The 17,987-nt window shown below is 35.9% G+C and overlaps 1 protein-coding gene across 5 annotated transcripts in view; it reads left to right on the forward strand.

The window, feature by feature from the left end:
• IQCH (IQ motif containing H) overlaps positions 1 to 17,987 on the forward strand; it is a 212,359-nt gene that overhangs the window by 72,868 nt on the left and 121,504 nt on the right. The window lies entirely within an intron of this gene.

The raw sequence follows: 17,987 nt of genomic DNA on the forward strand, positions 1-17,987 counted from the left end.
GTATGTTAAAGTCTAGTACTATAGGTGTTCAGAGGAATGATTGCTGACAGGTGAGATAATAAAAGACTTCAAAGAGGAGGCTGGATGAAATAGGAGAAAAGCACTGACCTGGGAATCTATTAACTAGTTGCAGAACCTCACACAAGCCATTTACTTTCTCTGGGCCTAAGCTTTACCAGTTATAAAATGAGGGGTTTTGGCTAAATTAATCCTTCTGTTCAACAAATATTTGTTGAATGCTTGCTTTATCCAAGGTAGCTGGGGATCTGACAAAGAATAAGTCAGACAACATTTCTACTCTCATGGTGCTTATAGTCTAGCAGATAAGTAAATGAGAATTTAAGCTAGGGATAAGTGCTAGAAATAAAATAAAACAACAGGGACAAGAGAGTGATAAAAGGAAGTGATTGCTTTGCTTGGGAGGGAAGGGTCAGGGAATGTGTCTTGGAAGATGTTGAGATCCAAATGATGAGAAGGAGCCAGTCATGTAAAGATCTAGGGAACAGTATTTCAGATGTAGGACAGCACAGGCACAAGGGCCTGAGGGACTAAGGAGGGAATGAGCAAGAAAGCTAGTGTGGCTAGAGGGCCAAGAGAGAGGGAAGAGATAAGGCTGGAGAGGTAGAGAAGACTGAAATGATGTCGGGTAGAGCAGGACTATGAGTTGTCCTCAATGTTCATTCTCCCCTACTTCCACAGTAATAGAATCATGGGTGGGCACATGTCAGCTTGACCAAAGACAACATCTCCTAGTCTTCCTTTCAGTGAGGTGTGCCATGTGCCCAAGTTCTAGACAATGAGGATGTAAGCAGAAGTGGAAAGGGAAACTTCTGGGCATGGCTTCCCCTTCTCATTTTTCATCTCTGGCTAGCTGGGATGCAGATGTGATGAGCAAGCACTTTGGAGCCAAAGATGGAACTCCAGGTTGAGTCTGGCAGAGATGCCCTGACAACCTGGGACTATCTTCCTTTCAACCGTTGTGTGAGAGAGAAATAAACTCTTAATTTGTTTAAGCCACTCAGTATATCTTAGGATATTCTTTTTAAATGCCTTAGACTATAGCAGAACCACTATGGCAGCCTTTCAAACCATGATTTGCAGTGGATTTAATCCTAATTACAATGAGAACTCACTGAAAAGTTTAAACAGGAGGATGAGGTGATCTGATTTACATTTTAATAAGACCATTCTGACTGCTTTACAGATAATGAATCATAGGGGAGCATGAGTAAAACCAAGAAGACTAGTAGTTAAAAGCCTATATTGGTAAACCAGGTGAGAAATGACGGTGGATTTGAGGAGGATGGTATCAATGGATATGAGGAGAAGTGAACAAATTCAGGTTATGTTTTGGAGGTGGAGCCATGAGGACTGGCTGATGGATAGGAGTGAGGGAAACAGAGGCATCAGGGATAAATATGCATGAACGTATGTATAAACATACCCCAATTTTGTATCCATTCTACTGTTGATGGGAATTTCAGTGGTTTATACCATAGAGCTATTATGAGTAATACCATTATGAACATTCTTGTACGTGTCTTTTCATGTAAATATGTATGTGTCGCTGTTGGATACATATCAAAAAGAAGAATTGCTGCGTCACAAGGTAAATACACACTCAGTTTTAGTAGATAATGCCAAACAGTTTTCCAAGGTGTTTATACTGAATTATTTTCCTACTAGCAATATATGAGCATTCCAGATCATATATATCTTTGTCAACACTTGATATTTCCTTTTGTTTGTTTGTTTTGCCATCCTGAAGACTCTGTTGTGGTAGCTCTTTGTGGGTTTAATTTCTATTTCCCTGATCACCCATAAAGTTGTGCAGTTGTTTTGATATGTGTATTGGTCATTTGAATACCTTCTTTTGTAAAGTGATTTAGAACTTTAACATTTCTTTTTTCTTTTTTAATGGGTTGTCTTTCTTTTTCTTATTTGTAGGAATTATGTATGTATTCTGGGTACTAATTTTTTATCAGTTATATGTATTACAAATAATTTTTTTATTCTATGGCTTGGTATTTCATTCTCCTACTGGTGTCTTTGTTTTTAACTAAACTTTTGATTTTGAGATAATTATAGATTCACATGCAGTTGTAAGAAATAATACAACGAGCTCCTTTGTCTCTTAACTCAATTTTTCCCAATAATAATATACTGCCAAACTATAGTACAATATGATGACTGAAATATTGATTCAGCCAAGATACTGAACATTTTCACAATTTTCACCACAACATTTCCTCATGTTGTCTTTTTATAGCCACAGCCGCTCCCCTCTCACCCCACACCCCTTTAAACCCTGGCAACCACTCATCTGTTCTCCATTTCTATAATTTTATCATTTCAAATATGTTAGATAAATGGACTCATACGATGTGTAACATTTTGGGATTTTTTTTTTTTTTTTTTTTTTTTTGCGGTACGCGGGCCTCTCACTCCTGTGGCCTCTCCTGATGTGGAGCACAGGCTCCGGACGCGCAGGCTCAGCGGCCATGGCTCATGGGCCCAGCAGCTCTGCGGCATGTGCGATCTTCCCGGACTGGGGCACGAACCTGCATCCCCTGCAGCGGCAGGCGGACTCTCAACCACTGCGCCACCAGGGAAGCCCGGATTTTTTTTTTTTTCACTCAGCATAATTCTCTGGAGATTTTATCCAGGTTGTTGCTTATATCAGTAGTTTATACCTTTTTACTGCTGACTAGTAATCCACAGTATGAGTGTACCACAGTTGTTAAACCATTCACCAGCTGAAGGATGTATGGGTTGTTTCCAGTTTGGGGCTACTATGAATAAAGTTGCTATAAACATTTGTGTACAGGTTTTTGTATGAACATATGTTTTCATTTCTTTAAGATAAATGCCCAGAGCATAATTGCTGGATCCCATGGTAGTTGCATGCTTATTTCCTCTACATACACTTAGAGCCACATCAGACAGTGTTATAATTTTTGTTTCAAACATCATATATAACTTAGAAAACTCAAGAGGAAAAAGGAAGTCTATTGTTTTTACCCATATTTTTGTTTTACCATGTTCTTTCTTCTTTTCTGATGTGCAAAGATTCCTTCTTTTATCATTTCCCTTCAATTGAGAGAATTTTCTTTAGCCATTGCTTAGGGTCATTATACTAGTGACCCTAAATTATCTTAATTTTTCTTCATCTTAGAATGTCTTGATTTCTCCTTTATTCCTAAAGGATATCTTCACTAGATATAAGATTCTGGGTTGACAATGCTTTTCTTTCAGCACTTAAAAAAACTGTGCCACTTTCTTTTCTTCTCCATGGTTTCTGATGAGAAATCCACTGTCTTTTGAATTTTTTCCTCATGTAGGTAAGGTGTTGTTTTTCTCTTCCTGCTTTCAAGATTTTTCTCTGTCTTTAGTTTTTAGAAGTCTGACTGTGTCTTAGCGTGGATTTCTTTGGTTTGATCCTGTTTGGGTTTGGCTCATCTTGAAGCTGTAGGTTTATATATTTTCCCAAATTTTGGAAGTTTTCAGCCAGTATTTCTTTGAGTACTTTTTTCAGCTTTGCCCTCTATTGTTTCTCCTTCTGGGCTACAATGATACAAATGTTAGATCTCTTCCTACAATCCCACAAGTCCTTGAGTCTCTGTTAATCTCTTCCCCCTAGTCTATTTTCTCTCCATTGATCAGACTGGGTAATCTCTATTTTTCTGTCTTCTAGTTCAGGGGTCCCCAGCCCCCAGGCCGCAGACCGGTACCAGTCCATTTCCGGTCCATGGCCAGTTAGGAACCAGGCTGCACAGCAGGAGGAGACTGGCAGGTGAGCGAGCAAGTGAAGCTCTGTCTGCCGCTCCCCATCCCTCCCCATCACTCGCATTACCACCTGAAGCATCCCCCCACCCCATCTGTGCAAAAATTGTCTTCCACAAAACCGGTCCCTGGTGCCCAAAAGGTTGGGGACCGCTGTTCTAGCTCATTGATTCCCCTGCCTCCTACATTCTGTTGTTGAGCCATCCACTGAATTTGTATTCAGATGACCATAGTTTTCTGTTCCAAAATTTCAATTTGTTAAAAAATATACACTTAAAAATGGTTAAGATGGTAAACGTATTGTGGGGTTTTTCTTTTGTTTCTTTGTTTGTTTTTTGCCACACCACGCAGCCTGTGGGATCTTAGTCCCCCAACCAGGGACTGAACCCGGACCACAGCAATGAAAGTGCTGAGTCCTAACAACTGCATCACCAGAGAATTCCCTGTTACATGTATTTTTTAAAATACTTTATTTATTTGGTTGTGCCGGGTCTTAATTGCAGCAGGCATGCTCCTTAGTTGCAGCTTGCCAGCTCCTTAGTTGTGGCACATGGGCTCAGTTGAGGCAGGTGGGCTCCATAGTTGTGGCATGCAAACTCTTAGTTGCAGCATGCATGTGGGATCTGGTTCCCTGACCAGGGGTGGAAGCCAGACCCCCTGCATTGGGAGCATGAGTTTAACCACTGCGCCACTAGGGAAGCCCCTGTTATGTGTATTTTAACACAATTTAAAAATTCAACTTGGTTCCTCTTTATATGTTCTATTTCTTTGTGGAATCTTTCTATTTCTTTGCTGAGTTTTTATATTTTTTCATTTGTTTCAAGTGTTTCTGTAATTGCTTGTGGAACATTTTTATGATGGCTACTTTAAAACTTTTGTCAGGTAAATTCTAAGATCTCTGTTATCTCAGTGCTGGTATCTATTCCTTGTTTTATTATTCAGTTTAACATCTTCCTGGTTCTTGGTATGGTGAGTGGTTTTCAATAGAAACTTTGACATTGTGGGTATTATGTTATAAGACTCTGGTTCTTATTTAATCTGTTTTATCTGGTTCCTCTGACACCCCTATTAATTCCCTATGCATCTGAGGAATAAGCCAAATTAGCTATGATATATCATCCTGTTTATGTATTGCTAGATTTCATTTGCTAATATTTTGTTTACCATTGTTGTTGATGCATGAGGCTGTCCTAAATTTTCCCTTTCCTATGTTTTCCTTAGGTTTTAGTATCCAGGTTAGTTTTGCCTTCAGTGAGTGAGTACTATCTCTTTTTATATTCTCTGGAAGAGTTTGGATAAAATTGGTTATATTTCTTTCTTAAAGAAATAAGTTTGGAAGAATTTACCAGTGAAGCCATTTGAATTTGTAGTTTTCTTTGGGAGTAGGTTTATAATTGTAGGTTTAATTTCTTTAACAGGTATAGGACTATTTTGATTATCTCTTTTGTCTGTTTCAGTTCAGTAAATTAACTTTGTCTAAGAAATTTGTCCATTTTGTTTAAACCTTCAAATTTATTGGAATAAGGTTGTTTATAATATCCTCTAATTATTTTTGTAACACCTGTAAAACCTGTGGTGATGTACATTTTCATTCCTGATGTTGGTTATTTACGCCTTTCTGTTTTTTCCTTGATTGGTCTCTCTAGGAGTTTATTCATTTTATTATTATTTTCAAACAACCAAATTTTGATGTTACTGATTCTTTCTACTAGATATTTGTTTTCTATTTTATTGGTATCTGCTCTTACCTTTATTATTTCTTCCTTCTGTTTACTTTTTCGAGGTTTAATTTTCCTATTTTCTTAACTTATTGTTACACACCCTTAGCTCATTAATTTCAGCTATTTGTTTCTGATATATAAACAGAAGGTTATAAATTTCACACAAAGCACTACTTTAGCCAAATTCCCTAAGTTTGTTATGTCATATTTCCATTACCATTTAATTCAAAACATTTTCTAATTTCCATTGCAATTTCTTCTTCAACCCATGGAATATTTTGAAATATATAAATTTGAGTACTTTGTACGTATCCTTTTTATTATTGATTTCCAGCCTAACTCCATTGTTTAGAGGACATACTATGTATGCTTTCAATTATTTGAAATCTGACTTGCTTCTTGGTCTTTGCATATGATCAACTTGGATGAGCACATATTCTGCATTTATTAAGTGCAGTGTTATGAATATATTCAGTTAAGTCAACTTAATCATGTTATTCAAATTTATGTCTCTATTAATTTTTTTTGCCCATTTATTCCATCTACTGCTAAGAGAGGTATGTTGAAGTCTCAAACTATGATTGTAAATTTATCTATTTCCTTTTATTTTTTGTCAGTTTTTTCTTAATATCACACATATTTTAAATTTACTCTTTACAGAAGGAAATGTATTTTTCACCAAAAGTAACAAGTGCACTAAAAAGTAAGAATCAGTTTTAAGCAAGGGTGAACAAACTCTTTATGTTAAGGGTCAGATAGAAAATATTATAAGCACTGCATGCCACATGTAATCTCTGTACATATTCTTGTTATTTTGTTTTGTTTTGTTTTTGCAACCCTTAAAAATTGTAAAAACCTTTCTTAGCTTGAGGACCATAGAAAAACAGGCTACAGGCCAGATTTGGACTATGGAATACTTGACTTTAAGTATTAAAGTTTAATGTATTCTAGTAATTATACTGAGAGCTAAATAAAATTTAAATCAATAGGTATATTTGTACACTGACTATATGCCCAGTTTCCAACATTTTATCCTCTGTACTTTCAATATTATGAAATACTTCTGGGTTTCTTTAATGTGATTTTTTTTTTTCTGGCATCACATCCTCTGGAACATGTTCACCCTTTCATCACAACCACTTTTCTCATTTTTGTCAATAAGTTAACCTTAAAGTTCCTCTGGCTGCATTACCAGAGTCTTGCGAATGGTGGCAATATCAACATTCCAATAGTCAGCTATTTCTTCTAGAATTCTACTTATAATCAATTTTTATTTCACTTTCAGCACTATCAGTTTTCAGGGTATTTTGCTGAACTTTCAGCTTTGTTAACCGATTCTACCTTTCAATTATCAACTTTGGTAAAAAATCATGTGGATTTATCATTGAGAGAAAAGAAGGCAATACCACTACATTCTTTGCAGTCTGTGTGTGAACCCAAAAGCAGATACACAGTGGCCAATCACTGATCATGATATGCACCTTTCACTTACATAATGATTTGTGGAACAAAGATCTAGCAGCAAAGTTTGTGCTTTATGCCATTACTGACAGTTACTATACCATTGTAACTGAAATTTGAACCCTGCTGTTGGGGAACTGGTATTATTTAACGAAACAGTGGTACCAAATTTGTGCCTATTGGAATGGAACAAAGTGAAGACTCTTTGTATAATAAATGTGAATGGTCTAAACACACCAGTTAAAAGACACAGATTGTCAGATTGGATAAATAAAAAAGACTCAACTATATGTGGTCTACAAGAAACTAACTTTAAATACAGAGACATAGAGAAGTTAAAATAGAAGGAGGGGAGAAGTGATAAATCTTACTTACAGAAGAATTCAAATAATATAAGTAGTTATTCCTCCCTCCAGGAGGTGGAGCTTAATTCTCCCTCCTTTGAATGTGGGCTGGACTTAATGACTCATATCCAAATAATAGGGTATGGAAAGGGGAAAAATTAAAAATTTACAGAGGAGAAGTCTGGCAAGCCCTACCTTAACCAAGGATAATACATCATGACCATGTAGGGTTTATCCCAGGAATGCAGGACTTTCTCAACACTGAAAAGTCAATGTAAGTAAATCAGAAAGAGAAAAACAAATACTGTACGCTAACACATATATATGGAATCTAGAAAAAAAAGATGGTTTTGAAGAACCTAGGGGCAGGACAGGAATAAGGACATAGAGAATGGACTTGAGGACACAGGGAGGGGGAAGGGTCAGGTGGGATGAAGTGAGAAAGTGACATGGACATATATACACTAACAAATGTAAAATAGATAGTTAGTGGGAAGTAGCTTCATAGCACAGGGAGATCAGCTCAGTGCTTTGTGACCACCTAGAGGAGTGAAATAGGGAGGGTGGTAGGGAGACAAAAGAGGGAGGGGATATGGGGTTATATGTATACATATAGATGATTCACTTTATTATACAGCAGAAACTAATATAACATTGTAAAGCAATTAGACTCCAATAAAGATGTTTAAATAAAAGAAAAAAAAGAACTAAACAAAAGAGATGGTATAATTTTTAAAAAGTCAATGTAAGTCATCATATCAATAGACTGAAGAAGAAAAATCATATGACCACCACAATAAATAAAAATAAAATAAAATTCAACATCCATTTGAATTGAAAGCCCTAAGCAAACTAGGAATGTAAGGAACTTCCTCAGACTGATATAGGATATCTACAGTTAAAATCTTACTTAATGGTGAAAAACCAACTGCTTTCTCCCTAAGATCAGGAATAATACAAGAATATCCACTCTCACCACATCTATTCAACATGTACTGAATATCCTAGCCAATGCAATGAGGTAAGAAAAACAAAGGCATGCAGATGGAAAGAGAAGAAATAAAATAACCTCTTTGTAAACAGAATGATTACTACATGGAAAATCTGAAAGAATCTAACACACACACACACAAACACAAAGCCACTAAAATGAATAAGGGAGGTTAGCATGGTTTCAGGATACAAGGTTAATATGCAAAATTAATTGAATTTCTATATACTAGAAAGGAACAATTGGAAATTGAATTTTAAAAACAATACCATTAAAATAAAACCAAAAAATGAAATACTTAGGTATGAAACTAAAAAATATGTACAAGATCCGTATGCTGAAAACTCCAAAATGCTAATGAAAAAAATTCAAAGAAGACCTAAATAAATGGAAAGGTAAGCCATGTTTACTGGTTAGAAGACTTGATATTGTTATGATGTTAATTCTCCCAAAATTGTCTAGAAATTCAATGAAATCCAAATCAAGATCAGTAGACTTTTCTTGGTAGAAATTAACAAGTCAATTCTAAAATTTGTATGGAAAGGTAAAGATGGTATAATAACCAAAACAATTCTGAAAAAGAAAACATCAGAGGATTCATGTTATCTGAGTTAGTATAAAGCTAGAGTTATCAGGACAATGTGGTATCAGAAAAGGATAAAGACAGCGGTCAGTGGAACAGAATAGAGAGTTCACACATATACACTGATTTTTCACAAAACTGCAAAGGCAATTCAATGGAGAAAGGACAGTCTTTTCAATAAATGATGCTTGAATAATTGAAGATAGCTATATACAGAACCTTGACCCACACCTTGCACCATATACAAAGATTTATTCAAAATGTATCATAGAAGTCAGGGTAAAGCCTAAAACTATAAAACTTTTAGAAGAAAACAAAGGAGGAAAATCTTTGTTTTCTTGGGTTAAGCAAAGATTTCTTAGATGCCACATGAAAAGCATAATCCACAAGAGTAGAAAAACTAATATCTTGGCCTTAATCAAAACTTAAAACTTCTATTCTTTGAAAGACAGTGTTAAGATGGTGAAAAGAAAAGCTACAAATTGGGGTAAAAATTTCAAAACACATCCTTGATAAAGAATTTTTTTGTCCAAAATATATAAAGAACCCTCATAATTCAATAATAAGAAAACAAGCAATCCGACAGAGCTTCAAGATGGCGGAGGAGTAAGATATGCAGATCACCTTCTTCCCCACAAATACATCAAAAATACATCTACATGTGGAACAACTCCTACAGAACACCTACTGAATGCTACAGAAGACCTCAGACTTCCCAAAAGCCGAATACCAGACAACAGAAGGAAGAAGAACTACAATCCTGCAGCCTGTGGAAAAAAAACCACATTCACAGAAAGACAGACAAGATGAAAAGACAGAGGGCTATGTACCAGATGAAGGAACAAGATAAACCCCAGAAAAACAACTAAATGAAGTGGAGATACGCAGCCTTCCAGAAAAAGAATTCAGAATAATGATATGATTATCATTGTGAGAATAATGATATGATTATCAGAATAATGATATGATTCAGAATAATGATACTGAAGATGATCCAGGACCTCGGAAAAAGAATGGAGGCAAAGATCAAGAAGATGCAAGAAATGTTTAACAAAGACCTAGAAGAAGTAAAGAACAAACACCTAGAAGAATTAAACAACAAACAAACAGAGGTGAACAATACAATAACTAAAATGAAAAATACACTAGAAGGAACCAATAGCATAATAACTGAGGCAGAAGAACAGATAAGTGAGTTGGAAGACAGAATGGTGGAATTCACTGCTGCAGAACAGAATAAAGAATGAAAAGAAATGAAGACAGCCTAAGAGACCTCTGGGAAATCATTAAACGCAACAACATTCGCATCATAGGGGTCCCAGAAGGAGAAGAGAGAGAGAAAGGACCTGAGAAAATATTTGAAGAGATTATAGTCGAAAAATTCCCTAACATGGGTAGGGAAATAGTCACCCAAGTCCAGGAAGCGCAGACAGGCCCACACAGGATAAACCCAAGGAGAAATATGCCGAGACACATAGTAATCAAACTGACAAAAATTAAATACAAAGAAAAATTATTGAAAGCAACAAGGGAAAAATGACAAATAACATACAAGGGAACTCCCATAAGGTTAACAGTTGATTTCTCAGCAGAAACTCTACAAGCCAGAAGGGAGTGGCATGACATATTCAAAGTGATGAAAGGGAAGAACCTACAATCAAGATTACTCTACCCAGCAAGGATCTCATTCAGATTCGACGGAGAAATCAAAAGCTTTACAGACAAGCAAAAGCTAAGAGAATTCAGCACCACCAAACCGGCTCTACAACAAATGCTAAAGGAACTTCTCTAAGTGGGAAACACAAGAGAAGAAAAGGACCTACAAAAACAAACCCATAACAATTAAGAAAATGGTAATAGGAACATACATATCGATAATTATCTTAAATGTGAATGGATTAAATGCTCCAACCAAAAGACACAGGCTTGCTGAATGGATATAAAAACAAGACCCCATATATATGCTGTCTACAAGAGACCCACTTCAGACCTAAGGACACATACAGACTGAAAGTGAGGGGATGGAAAAAGATAGTCCATGCAAATGGAAATCAGAAGAAAGCTGGAGTAGCAATACTCATATCAGATAAGATAGACTTTAAAATAAAGAATGTTACAAGAGACGAGGAAGGACACTACATAATGATCAAGGGATCAATCCAAGAAGAAGATATAACAATTATAAATATATATGCACCCAACATAGGAGCACCTCAATACATAAGGCAACTGCTAACAGCTATAAAAGAGGAAATCGACAGTAACACAATAATAGTGGGGGACTTTAACACCTCACTTACACCAATGGACAGATCATCCAAACAGAAAATTAATAAGGAAACACAAGCTTTAAATGACACAACAGACCAGATAGATTTAATTGATATTTATAGGACATTCCACCCAAAAACAGCAGATTACACTTTCTTCTCAAGTGTACACGGAACATTCTCCAGGATAGATCACATATTGGGTCACAAATCAAACCTCAGTAAATTTAAGAAAATTGAAATCATATCAAGCATCTTTTCTGACCACAACACTATGAGATTAGAAATCAATTACAGGGAAAAAAACATTAAAAATACAAACACATGGCAGCTAAACAATACACTACTAAATAACCAAGAGATCACTGAAGAACTCAAACAGGAAATTAAAAAATACCTAGAGACAAATGACAACGAAAACACGATGATCCAAAACCTATGGGATGCAGCAAAAGCAGCTCTAAGAGGGAAGTTTATAGCCATACAAGCCTACCTCAAGAAACAAGAAAAATCTCAAATAAACAATCTAACTTTACACCTAAAGGAACTAGAGAAAGAAGAACAAACAAAACCCAAAATTAGCAGAAGGAAAGAAATCATAAAGATCAGAGCAGAAATAATTGAAATAGAATCAAAGAAAACAATAGCAAACATCAATAAAACTAAAAGCTGGTTCTTTGAGAAGATAAACAAAATTGATAAACCTTTAGCCAAACTCATCAAGAAAAAGAGGGAGAGGACTCAAATCAATAAAATTAGAAATGGAAAAGGAAAAGTTACAACAGACAGTGCAGAAATACAAGGCATCCTAAGAGACTACTACAAGCAACTCTATGCCAATAAAAGGACAACCTGGAGAAATGGACAATTTCTTAGAAAGGTATAACCTTCCAAGACTGAACCAGGAAGAAATAGAAAATATGAACAGACCAATCACAAGTAATGAAATTGAAACTGTGATTAAAAATCTTCCAACAAAGTCCAGGACCAGAAGGCTTCACAGGTGAATTCTATCAGACATTTAGAGAAAAGCTAACACCCATCCTTCTCAAACTCTTCCAAAAAATTGCAGAGGAAGGAACACTCCCAAGCTCATTCTATGAGGCCACCATCACCCTGATACCAAAACCAGACAACGATACTACAAAAAAAGAAAATTACAGACGAATATCATTGATGAATATAGATCCAAAAATCCTCAGCAAAATACTAGGAAACAGAATCCAACAACACATTAAAAGGATCATACACCCTGATCAAGTGGGATTTATCCCAGGGATGCAAGGATTCTTCAATATGTGCAAATCAATCAATGTGATACACCATATTAACAATTTAAATAATAAAAACCATATGATCATCTCAATAGATGCAGAAAAAGCTTTTGACAAAATTCAAAACCAATTTATGATAAAAACTCTCCAGAAAGGGGGCATAGAGGGAACCTACTTCAACATAATAAACGCCATATATGACAAACCCACAGCAAACATCATTCTCAATGGTAAAAACTGAAAGCATTTCCTCTACGATCAGGAACAAGACAAGGATGTCCACTCTCACCACTATTATTCAAAATAATTTTGGAAGTCCTAGCCATGGCAATCAGAGAAGAAAAAGAAATAAAAGGAATACAAATTGGAAAAGAAGAAGTAAAACTGTCACTGTTTGCAGATGACATGATATTATACATAGAGAATCCTAAAAATGCCACCAGACAACTACCAGAGCTAATCAATGAATTTGGTAAAGTTGCAGGATACAAAATTAATGCACAGACATCTCTTGCATTCCTATACACTAATGATGAAAAATCTGAAAGAGAAATTAAGAAAACACTCCCATTTACCATTGCAACAAAAAGAGTAAAATACCTAGGAATAAACCTACCTAAGGAGGGCTTCCCTGGTGGCACAGTGGTTGAGAGTCCGCCTGCCGATGCACGGGACACGGGTTCGTGCCCTGGTCCAGGAAGATCCCACATGCCACAGAGCGGTTGCGTCCGTGAACCATGGCCGCTGAGCCTGCGTGTCCGGAGCCTGTGTGTCTGGAGCCTGTGCTCCGCAACGGGAGAGGCCACAACAGTGAGAGGCCCGCATACCACACAAAAAAAATAAACAAAAAAAAACCTACCTAAGGAGACAGAAGACCTGTATGCAGAAAACTATAAGACACTGATGAAAGAAATGAAAGATGACACCAACAGATGGAGAGATATAGCATGTTCTCAGATTGGAAGAATCAATATTGTGAAAATGACTATACTACCCAAAGCAATCTACAGATTCAATTCAATCCCTATTAAATTACCAATGGCATTTTTTACGGAACTAGAACAAAAAATCTTAAAATTTGTATGGAGACACAAAAGACCCCGAATAGCCAAAGCAGTCTTGAGGGGAAAAAGCGGAGCTGGAGGAATCAGACTCCCTGACTTCAGACTATACTACAAAGCTACAGTAATCAAGACAATATGGTACTGGCACAGAAACATAGATCAATGGAACAAGGTAGAAAGCCCAGATATAAACCCATGCACCTATGGTCAACTAATCTATGAGAAAGGAGGCAAGCATATACAATGGAGAAAATACAGTCTCTTCAATAAGTGGTGCTGGGAAAACTGGACAGCTACATGTAAAAGAATGAAATTAGAACACTCCCTAACACCATACACAAAAATAAACTCAAAATGGATTAAAGACCTAAATGTAAGGCCAGACACTATAAAACTCTTAGAGGAAAACATAGGAAGAACACTCTTTGAGATAAATCACAGCAAGATCTTTTTTGATCCACCTCCTAGAGTAATGGAAATAAAAACAAATGGGACCTAATGAAACTTAATAGCTTTTGTAAAGCAAAGGAAACTACAAACAAGACAAAAAGATAATCCTCAGAATGGGAGAAAATATTTGCAAACAAATCAATGGACAAATGAGTAATCTCCAAAATATATAAACAGCTCATGCAGCTCAATATTAAAAAAACAAACAACCCAATCCAAAAATGGGCAGAAGACTTAAATAGACATTTCTCCAAAGAAGGCATAAGATGGCCAAGAAGCACATGAAAAGTTGCTCAACATCACTAATTATTAGAGAAATGCAAATCAAAACTATAATGAGGTATCACCTCATACCAGTTAGAATGGGCATCATCAGAAAATCTACAAACAACAGATGCTGGAGAGGGTGTGGAGAAAAGGGAACCCTCTTGCACTGCTGGTGGGATGTAAAGTGATACAACCACTATGGAGAACAGTATGGAGGTTCCTTAAAAAACTAAAAGTAGAATTACCATATGACCCAGCAATCCCACTACTGGGCATATACTAAGAGAAAACCATAATTCAAAAACACACATGCACCCCAATGTTCATTGCAGCACTACTTACAATAGTCAGGTCATGGAAATGCCCATCGACAGACGAATGGATAAAGAAGATGTCGTACATATATACAATGGAGTGTTACTCAGCCATAAAAAGGAATGAAATTGGGTCATTTGTAGACATGTGGATGGATCTAGAGACTGTCATACAGAGTGAAGTAAGTCAGAAAGAGAAAAACAAATATTACATATTAACGCATATATGTGGAACCTAGAATAATGGTATAGATGAACCGGTTTACAGGGCAGAAATTCAGACACAGATGTAGAGAACAAACGTATGGACACCAAGGGGGGAAAGCAGTGGTGGGTGGGGGTGGAGGTGTGATGAATTGGGAGGTTGGGATTGACATGTATACACTGATGTGTATAAAATGGATGACTAATAAGAACCTGCTGTATAAAAATAAAATAAAATAAAATTCAAAAATAATATTTGAGTTCAATAAAAAAGAAACAGAACAACAAATATTGTTTATTAATGCATATATGTAGAACCTAGAAAAATGGTACAGATGAACCGGTTTGCAGGGCAGAAATTGAGACACAGATGTAGAGAACAAATGTATGGACACCAAGGGGGAAAGCGGTGGGATGAATTGGGAGATTGGGATTGACATATATACACTAATATGTATAAAATGGATAACTAATAAGAACCTGCTGTATAAAAAAATAAATAAAATAAAAGCCAAATACCTTCTCTATCCACTGGAAAAAAACAGATTGTAAAAGCTATTAAGAAAACATAAAATACCTATGATAAACCATGATGGAAAAGAACATGAAAAATAATATATATATGTATAACTGAGTCACTTTGCTGTACAGCCAAAATTAAACACAATACTGCAAATCAACTATACTTCAATAAATTTTCTTTTAAAAAGAGAAAAGAAAAAAACAAACAAGCAACCCAATAACATAATGGACAAAAGATCTGAACAGACATTTTACCAAAGAACATAAATGAATGGTAAATAGATATATGAAAGTATGCTTAACATCATTAATCACTAGGGAAATAGAAATTAAAGCAAGTCTTAATAAACTTAAGACAACTGAAATCACACCAAGGTTCTTTTCCAAACACAATGGTATGAAAGTAGAAATCAATTACAAAAGAAAAACTGGAAAATTCATAAATATGTGCAGATTAAACAACAGACTCCAGAACAACCAGTGGGTGAAAGAAGAAATCAAAGGGAAATTTTAAAAGATCGTGAGACAAATGGAAATACACCATACCAAAGCTTATGGGATGCAAAAAAAGGAGTTCTAAGACAGAAGTTTATAGCAATAAATGTCAACATTAAGAGAAAAGAAAAATCTGAAATAAACAACCGAACTTTACACTAAGAACAAACTAAGCCAAAAGATACAGGAAGGAAATAACAAAGACCAGAGTGGAAAGAAATGAAATAGATACCAGAAAGACAAGGGAGACTATCAATGAAAAATAAGAGTTGTTTTTGGAAAGATAAACAAATATACAAACCTCTAGCTAGACTAAAAAAAGAGAGACAACTCAAATAAATAAAAGCAGAAATGAAAGAGGAGACATTACAACACAGAAATACTAAGGCTCATAAGAAACAACTATGAATAATTATATGCCAAAAAATTAGACAGAAGAAATGGAAGAAATGGATAAATTCCTGGAAACATAAATCTACCAAGTCTGAATCATGAAAAAACCGAAAATCTGAACAGACCAATTATTAGCAAGGAGATTGAACCAGTAATCAAAACCTCTCAACAAAGAAAAGTCCAGGACCAGATGAGTTTACTGGTGAATTCCACCAAGCATTGAAAGAAAAATTAATAGCAATTCTTCTCAAATTCTTCCAAAAAAGTAAAGTAAGAGGGAACACTTCCAAACTCATTTACCCTCATACCAAAGCCAGACCAGGACACTACAAGAAAAGAAAATAACAGGCCAATATTCCCAGTGAACACAGATGCAAAAATCCTCAAGAAAATATGAGCAAAGTGAATTCAACAGCACATTAAAAGGATCACACACCATAATCAAGGAGGATTTATCCCTGAGATGCAAGGATGGTTCAACATATGCAAATCAATAAATGTGATACACCTCATTAACAAAACAAAGGATAAAAATCATATGATCATCTCAGTAGCTGCAGAAAAAGCATTTGAAAATTCAACATCCTTTCATGATAAAAACTCTCAAAAAACTGGTATAGAAGAAACATACTTCAACATAATAAATGCCATATATGACAGACCACAGCTAACATTATACTCAAAAGTTAAAAGCTAGGGCTTCCCTGGTGGCACAGTGGTTGAGAGTCTGCCTGCCGATGCAGGGGACACAGGTTCGTGCCCCGGTCCGGGAAGATCCCACATGCCGCGGAGTGTCTGGGCCCGTGAGCCATGGCCGCTGAGCCTGCATTCCAGAGCCTGTGCTCTGCAACAGGAGAGGCCACAACAGTGAGAGGCACGCATACCACACACACACAAAAAAAGCTAAAAGTTTTTCCTCTAAGATCAGGCATGAGACAAGGATGCCCAGTCTTGCCACTTTTATTCAACATAGTTGTGGAAGTCCTAACCAGAGGTATTAGGCAAGAAAAAGAAATAAAAGGCATCTAAATCAGAAAGGAAGAAGTAAAACTATCTCTGCAGATAACATAATATATATTGAAAACCCTAAAGTTACTACCAAAAAATGGTTGAAACTAATCAATGAATTCAGTAAAGTTGCAGTATACAAAAATCACTATACAAAAATCAGTTGCATTTTTATACACTAACAACTATCAGAAAGAGAAATTAAGAAAACAGTCCCATTTACAACAGCACCAAAAACAATAATGTACTTAATGAAAACTGTAAAACATTGATGAAAGAAGTTGACACAAATAACTGGAAAGCTATTCTGTGTTCATGGACTGGAAGAATTAGTATTGTTAAAATGGTCATACTGTCCAAAGCAATCTGCAGATTCAATGCAATCCCTATTAAAAACCCAATAGCATTTTTCACAGAAATAGAAAAAATAATCCTAATATTCATATAGAACCACAAGAGGCACCAAATAGTGAAAATAATCTTGAGGAAGAAGAACAAAACTGGAGGCATCACATTTCCTGATTCCAAACGATATTACAAAGCTATAGTAACCAAAACAGCATGTTATTGGCATAAAAACAGACACATAGATCTATGGAACCAAACAGAGAGCCCAGAAATAAACTCATGCTTTTATGGCCAATTAATTTTTGCAAAGAATTGAAAAATATACAATGGGGAAAGGTTAATCTCTTCAATAAATAGCGTTGGGAAAACTAGACAGCCACGTTAAGAAGAATAAGAGTGGGCCCTTATCTCATATCATACACAAAAATTGACTCAAAATGGATTAAAGACTTGAACATTAGATGTGAAACCATAAAACTCCTAAGGAAAAAGCAT

Source organism: Phocoena phocoena, chromosome 2, assembly GCF_963924675.1.
Source record: "Phocoena phocoena chromosome 2, mPhoPho1.1, whole genome shotgun sequence".
Lineage (NCBI taxonomy): Eukaryota > Metazoa > Chordata > Mammalia > Artiodactyla > Phocoenidae > Phocoena > Phocoena phocoena.